The sequence below is a fragment of the Pelodiscus sinensis genome, chromosome 19 (assembly GCF_052426305.1).
Source record: "Pelodiscus sinensis isolate ZL-2025 chromosome 19, ASM5242630v1, whole genome shotgun sequence".
NCBI classification, from domain to species: Eukaryota; Metazoa; Chordata; order Testudines; family Trionychidae; genus Pelodiscus; species Pelodiscus sinensis.
Window position 1 is genome coordinate 1,817,227 of NC_143070.1, and position 7,697 is coordinate 1,824,923.

Here is a 7,697-nt window from a genome sequence, read left to right on the forward strand (position 1 = left end):
CCACCCCCCCACAGACCGGTGTATTTACTGGGTGGGCAGGGGCCCCAGGGTCATGTCTGAGCCCTCCCACCCCCCCCATTTGGTCCCTGCCCCCTTCACTCAGAGCCTGGGAGAGGCCCCAGGAGTCCTGGCTCCCAGCCCCTCCTGCTCTAACCAATAGCTCCCGCTCCCCTCCCAGAGCCAGGGAGAACCCAGGAGCCCTGGCTCCCTGCCCCCCGTGCTGCCTGGGGAGCAGCTGGCTCCTCTGGTGAGGGGAGGAGGGCCAAGCATGGGTGGGTTCGGCAGGGCTGGCTCCTCCTAGTGGCTCAGGGCACCGCCAGGGGGAGAGTCCGGCAGCGCGGGGAGGAGGATGCCCCCGCCCCACACCGGGCTACAACCAGGACCCGCCCCCTCCTCCTCCGAGGACCTGCACTCACCTAAGGTGTTGTAGCGCTTGTACAGGGGCACCTCCCGCATCAGAGCTGTGATGTTGCAAGAAGGGAGTTGCCCCGGATCCACCATCAGCCCCATGTGGGAAGAGCACAGAGAGACTGCAGAGAGACGGGGAGTCAGCAGAGCCGCCAGCAGGGACCCCCACCCACCCTGCTCCACTCTACTCAAGGCTTGCGCCTTGCACCTTGCACCACCAGGACCCCGGTGATGCCTGCAGGGAAGGGAGAAGCGGCTGGAATCACACAGGACCCTCCCCCCCGCAGCCAGTGGCCGGGAAACCCCCCCTGCTCTAACCACTGGCCCCCACTTCCCTCCCAGAGCCAGGGAGACCCCAGGGTCCCGCTCCCACCCGGCACAGCCCTGCCCTCACCCCAGTGTTTTGCTCCCCAGGCCCCAGGGCTGTGGGCGCCATTTCTGGGAGCTATTTGGGCTGGTCCCCCCGGGGGGGCTCTGGGCCGGGGGCAGTTTGCCCCAAGTGGCAGCTCAGGCCGGAGGATGCGGGTCCCAGGCTCCGTCTGCCCTGCAGCCTGTCTCCGGGGGGCTGGGCCTTGTCCTGGGAATGCGGCTGCCCCCGACATGCCAGGGAAGGGGGGGCCAGGCGCCCCCTGAGCGAGGGATGTCCCAGCCTGGGCAGCAGCCGGCCCTGCCGGTGAGGGGAGGGGGCCAGGCACAGGCGGGTTCGGCGGGGGGGCCCCTCACCCTGGCACGATGGGCCCATGCAACAGAGCTGGCCCAGGGGATAGACACGGGTGAGTCCGGCAGCGCGGGGGGAGAACGACCCTGCCCCACGGCCCCCACCCGCTAGAACCGGGAGGGATCAAGCGGCACCGAGCCCACGAGCGGGTAGGGGGGCAGGAGTTGGAGCCTTACAGCCCGGGGGGAGGTGCTGCCAAGGGCCCCGTGAGGCAGAGGGGTCACTGGGGCGTCTCCCCCGGGCCAGACGGGCCTGGATCCAGGTGGGGGCCCAGGGGACACGTCCCAGGCTGGAGCGGAAGGATCAGGCAGGGCTGTGGCCTGGTGAGCACAGACCCCCGCCCCCCCGACACCGCTGGTTGTGCGCTGCCTGACGTCACTCTCCCCTCCGGTTCTGCGCCCACTGCCCAGCCGTGGAAACGGGTCCCAGTAAATGGCTGCTCCCCCCCCACGGCTGGGCAATGGGCGCACAACCAGAGGGGAGAGTGGCGTCAGGCAACGCACGACCAGCGGTGTCTGGAGGGGGGGGGGGGGCGGCCGCTCTGGGCAAAGCAGCCAGGCCACAAAGGCCATTTCCTCCTTCCACCCGCCCCCTGCTCCGCCCCCCCCGTCTGTTTTTACCAAACTCCTTTGTGAAGTCCCGGCTGGAGCACGTGTTGTTCAGAAGATCAGAGAAATTCAGTGTGTATGGAGAGAATTCTGCGGGGGAGAGGGGGGTCAGAACCACTAGCTACAGGATCCCTGGTCCCTTCCCACGCTGCCCCCCACCCCTCCACGGACCGGTGTATTTACTGGGTGGGCAGGGGCCCCAGGGTCATGTCTGAGCCCTCCCACCCCCCCCATTTGGTCACTATCCCCTTCACTCAGAGCCTGGGAGAGGCCCCAGGAGTCCTGGCTCCCTGCCCCTCCCTGCTCTAACCACTAGGCCCCCACGCCCCTCCCCGAGCCAGGGGAGAACCCAGGAGCCCTGGCTCCCTGCCCCCCGTGCTGCCTGGGGAGCAGCTGGCTCCTCTGGTGAGGGGAGGAGGGCAAAGCACAGGTGGCTTCGGCAGGGCTGGCTCCTCCTAGTGGCTCAGGGCACCGCCAGGGGGAGAGTCCGGCAGCGCGGGGAGGAGGATGCCCCCGCCCCACACCGGGCTACAACCAGGACCCGCCCCCTCCTCCTCCGAGGACCTGCACTCACCTAAGGTGTTGTAGCGCTTGTACAGGGGCACCTCCCGCATCAGAGCTGTGATGTTGCAAGAAGGGAGTTGCCCCGGATCCACCATCAGCCCCATGTGGGAAGAGCACAGAGAGACTGCAGAGAGACGGGGAGTCAGCAGAGCCGCCAGCAGGGACCCCCACCCACCCTGCTCCACTCTACTCAAGGCTTGCGCCTTGCACCTTGCACCACCAGGACCCCGGTGATGCCTGCAGGGAAGGGAGAAGCGGCTGGAATCACACAGGACCCTCCCCCCCGCAGCCAGTGGCCGGGAAACCCCCCCTGCTCTAACCACTGGCCCCCACTCCCCTCCCAGAGCCAGGGAGACCCCAGGGTCCCGCTCCCACCCGGCACAGCCCTTCCCTCACCCCAGTGTTCTGCTCCCTGGGCCCCAGGGCTGTGGGTGCCATTTCTGGGAGCTATTTGGGCTGGTCCCCTCTGGGGAGGAGCCGGCCCTGGCAGTGAGGGGAGGGGGCCAGGCACGGGCGGGGTCAGCAGGGTGGGGGGGGGTACAATCGGCCCACACACCAGAGCTGGCCCAGGGTACCGCTGGGGGAGAGTCTGGCAGCGCGGGGAGAAGACACCCCCACCCCACGGCCCCCACCCGGCTAGAACCGGGAGGGACTGAGTGGCACCGAGCCTGGGACTGGGCGGCGGCAGGAGTTGGGGCCTTACAGCCCTGGGGGAGGGGAGATTTCCAGGAAGGGCCCCATGAGGCAGAGGGGACACTGAGCGTCTCCCCCCGGCCAGACGGGCCTGGATCCGGGGGGGGGGGGGGGGGGGCCAGGGGACACGTCCCAGGCCGGAGGAGGAGGCAGGGCTGCATCCTGGGGAGCACAGACCCCCCCACACCCCGCCTGAAGGGGGAGAAGGGGGAGCAGCCGCTTGCTGGGATACACTTCCCGGCCGGGCAATGGGCGCAGCCGGGGGGGGGGGTGACGTCAGGAACTCCGAGGCCATTTCCCTGTTCCCCTGCCCCCCCCCCCCCAGCCTGCTCTCCCACGCGCTCTGGCCGACCCCCTTCAGGGACCGCACGAGCGAGGCGACACTGGAGAGAGATGGTGCGGGGTGGGGAGAGCGGCAGAGCCACCAGCACCGGGGACCCCCTTCCCTTCCCCCCACGTCGCCCCCAACTCACCGTTATAGCCACACTGCAGCGCCATGTCTGAGCTGCGAAGAAGAGGAAGTGCTTAGAAATCATGAGACGAGCCACCCAGCCCCCTTCCCAGCCCTTCCCCCCCGGCTCTCACCACTAGCCCCCACTGCCCGCCAGGGAGAGACCCCAGATGTCCGGCTCCCCCCCCGCTCTCACCACTAGCCCCCACTGCCCGCCAGGGAGAGACCCCAGATGTCCGGCTCCCCCCCCCGCTCTCACCACTAGCCCCCACTGCCCGCCAGGGAGAGACCCCAGGCGTCCGGCTCCCCCAAGCTCTCACCACTAGCCCCCACTGCCTGCCAGGGAGAGACCCCAGGTGTCCGGCTCCCAGCAGACTCCCCCACCGCTCGGCAAGCAGGGACTCGGCTGGGGGCCAGGCAGGCCCTGGGCAGGTTGGGGTTGTCCCCTCAGAACCCCCCCCCACCAGGCAGCAGGGCTGGAGCTGGATACATCAGGGCAGCCACAGCTGGGGGCTCCCGCCCCCCCCGCAGTTCCCCTACACTCCCTCCTCACCTCAAGCCCCCCTGCCTGGCCCCCTCTCACCAGGTGCAGACTCACTGTGAAATGGTGCTGGGAGGAAGTGGGGTAGCCCCACCCAGGCCCCCCCCCCCCCCCCCCCGCGCGCAGTGAATAACATGGCAGCCACAGTGGCTTCCGCCCCCTTCCCTCCCTCCAGCCCCGGGGGCCTCCCGTGCCCGGGACCCCCACCCGCCTCCCAGAGACCCCCAGCACTGCAGTGGGGCAGGGTCTGGAGAGGCCCCGGCCCCACGGCAGCCCCAAGCACCAGCCACCTGCTCCTCCGTAGGCCCAGTGTCGGGGACTCCCAGTCCCCCCCCCCCCCGTCCCCCCCGGTCACTGATTGCACCCGGAGAGGCGGGAGGTTTTCCTAACGTCCAACCCAAACCTCCCCGGCTGCATGTGATAGAAACACCCCTCCCTTCTGGGGGGCGTCTCAGTGCGGCCACGCTTCCCTCCCAAGAGGGGCCCCCCACAGCAGGCCCTCCCTGCTGACCCCCAAGGCCTCTATCGGCCCAGTGTTCTGTCAATGGGCCCTGTGGTGGCGCGTCGGGGTTCCCCCACCTCCTGCACCCCCGTAGTGCACAGGCCTCCGTCCAAGTCCAGCCCTGCTGGGGTCCCCCTGCTGCTCCCCAACTCCTCTGAACTGGGGGTGCCCAGTACCGGCTCTGCTGTCCGGTCCTGCTCAGCGTCCCGGCTCGGAGGGGAGAGGCGAGATGGGAAGCTGGTCGGAGCAGTAGTGTGGGAACCAGGAAGATGGTGGCCGTGGTTAGAGAGGGCGGTCGCTCCGCGTGGTTTCTCTTCACCGTGCTCAGACTGAACGTGGCCCGGCAGAGGGGGAGGGAGGAGAATCACAAGTCATTGGCTTGTCTCTCTCAGACATTCAAGCCACTGTATTAAATGCAGAAACAGGCGCAAGAAACAAAGACAAACGGGCCACAGAAATGGGTTGAGAGAGAATTTCAATTTCTTCCATTTTGAGGAAGGGATTTTTGGGGGGTGGGGGGATGGGGCAGAGTCATCCGAGGAAGAAATGTTGTTTCCATTCTTGTTCACAGGAAGACAAGTGACAGCTGATGGGAGAAGACCACAGAGCGATTCGTGAAAGACCCAGAAGCAGCGATGGAGCGACAGCCGCGCCCTCAATGTACCCTGGCTCGGAGCTGACTTATCCAGCAGGCACAGTGCCCAGGACCCACCATGCTTTTAGGGGCCCACGAAAATGTTTTAGTTTCTTTTAAAATCAGAGGGGAAAAAATGAACTTTTAGGGGCAAAGAAAATGTTTAAATTTTTTTCTCACATCAGAAAAAAATGAAACTTTAGAGCCCACGAAAATCTATTACATTTGGCCTAAAACAGAAAAAGAAAATGTTGAAGTATTTAAAGTTATATCAAAAATCATTTAAAATATTTTTTTATATGGAGGAAGGGATCCATGAAGGCAAAAGTGCCTAAGGCCCACGAACGTCATAATGTGGCCCTGCCCTGGTGCTGCGTAGAGTTCTGCAGTTCTCAGAAGAGAAACAGGAAGCTGCAGTAGGTTTTTGCCGCCCCAAGCAAACAATTGTTTGCCTCCCCTCCTCCATTTTTTGTTGCGTTTACACGTTTGCACTTTGCAATGCTTGGGGTTTTTTTGTTTTGACTGTTGAAAATTTTTTAAAAATGAAAACAGAAAGCGTGCACTTAGCCAATAGAACAATTTCCTACTAGTGCACTCATTGAATTTGAACAAAATCACAATTGCAAACAATTTGGGTTCAATTCTACACTGGAATGAAAAACATTCTTGTCTTTCTCATAAATTAAAAGAATTTATATGAACTGAATGTTTCTGGTTTTTCTACTTGCGCAGCCTTTTAATAATTCAGTAAAATCTAAGGCTGCGTCTAGACTGGCAAGTTTTTCCACAAAAGCAGCTGCTTTTCCAGAAAAACTGGCCAGTCTAGACACAGCCTTAAATACCCCCCCTTCCCCCCCCCCCACATAGCTAGTTCTAACACTTATTACAAAAAAACCAACCACCAATGGCCTGGTAGCACTTTACAGACTAACAGAACATGGAGATGGGCTCAAGAGCGTTCGTGGGCACCGCCCACTTCTTCAGATGACGGGAGCTCTGAGTAGGGGACATGAAAACTGGAAATAAATAGGAGAAGGGAAGCGGGGAGGGGGAAGAGAATGGGGCTCTGTCTCTCTCTCTGTCTCCCACCCCCCTTCCTGTTTTCTATAAGTATCTGGAGAATGGGCACTTAAACCCAAGCAGATAAAAACCCAAGTCAGTAGACAGATGGCTAGGGTAGGAAGGATACCGCCCAGAGAGCTTCTAGAGCCGTCGGTGGTCGAGTCCCCGCCAACCTCAGTCAGGATTGAGTCCATTAGCATGTGAATTCAATGTGTGCCGGTTGTAATTCCAGGCTTTCCCTGGGGATCTGGCTGGAGGAGCTGGCCTGTGACAAGACCGCCACCCGCAGCTGTCTCTTGGAAATGACATGCCAGGGAAAGAAAGAGGCAGCTAACTTCCCATGGTTTTATAGACTCCGCTTGGGGTGGGAATTCTGTTTCCCACTCTCCCCTTCCACGGAAAATCACCTGGTCACCCCCTGCCAGTGAGGGAAGCCCCAGGACTTCCTAAGAGCCACCCCTGCTACGACTGACAGGACGAAAGGGGCTGTTCAGAGGTGATCTCAGACACGGTGGGCAGTCAGCAGAGATCCCCTCGCCCCCAGCTCTGCTCCAAACCACGAGGCCAAGATCTTGAACACACGGACTCAGGGGGCTAACAGAGTCGGGCAGGGCTGCCAGGGGTCCGGTACGGACCTGGACAGTCTGGCAATTTCACCTCCTGTCCGGGAAAAAATTGAGAAAATAACAGACACCGCAAACGGCCGGTATTTTCTGAGTTTTTTTCCCAGCCAGGAGGTGAAAATCCCGGGTGCTCCCCTGGGTCCGCCGGGGAACTGTCTGGCCCAGAGCAATGGGCTCTAATTGCAGGGGGGGGGGTCTAGGTTGATATTGCTACAAATGATTCCCCCTGGGGGGTGGGAAGCCGGGGGCTGGGCCCCTGGGGAGGGGGGAGTCCCTGTCCCCAGGGGGCGTGTCAGTCCCGGCTGGGCAGGGCCCTGGCTGGGAGGATGGGGCTGGATTGGCTTTGGGCAGGGGGCTCCGCCCGACCTGGGAGTCGGGGATTCTATGGGCAGGTCGGGGCAGCGTGCCCCGACTCCCAGCATGCACCGCTCTCCTTTGTAGTGGGCCACGGGGCTGTCCTTGACAAACGCCTGATGCGACCTTACGGCGGGTGCGCGGCCCTGCTGCCGGGGAGCGGCCCGTCGGGTCCTTCTGCGCCTCCCGACCACGATATGATCGGGCCCCTGTGTGGGGCAGTTCAAGCCGGCACTTCTTTAGACGCCTCTCTCATCCCGAAGGGCCCCGGGCATGGGGCGTCCTCCTGATACGCATGATACGCATGCGTATGGAACAGCCTCGGCGCCATGTTTGCTAAGGGCGTCCGTTCCAATATGACATGCGCGAAGCCAAGGTGTGCAGCCCTCTTGGAGTCGGGCAGTGGCTAGGCCCGCCCTCTCGGCGCCATCTTTGTTTAGGGCCAACAATCTATCGACTCTTACGGGGTGAAGCCAGCGCGGTGGCCATGTTGGATGCGGTCAATAGGGCGCTTGTCTCACATTGAATGGGGCAGCCTG

General features: G+C 62.8%; 2 long non-coding RNA genes across 2 annotated transcripts; both read right to left on the bottom strand.

The window, feature by feature from the left end:
- Positions 1 to 1,746: 1,746 nt before the first annotated feature.
- Positions 1,747 to 3,500, bottom strand: LOC149522033 (uncharacterized). Its single transcript, XR_016347405.1, has 3 exons — positions 3,465 to 3,500; positions 2,309 to 2,422; positions 1,747 to 1,824 (listed from the first exon to the last, which is right to left on the bottom strand). It is a non-coding gene; the product is annotated as an uncharacterized LOC149522033 (long non-coding RNA).
- A 1,443-nt stretch (positions 3,501 to 4,943) lies between these two features.
- Positions 4,944 to 7,435, bottom strand: LOC112544116 (uncharacterized). The gene is made up of 2 exons (XR_016347426.1): positions 6,589 to 7,435; positions 4,944 to 5,071 (listed from the first exon to the last, which is right to left on the bottom strand). It is a non-coding gene; the product is annotated as an uncharacterized LOC112544116 (long non-coding RNA).
- Positions 7,436 to 7,697: the final 262 nt, after the last annotated feature.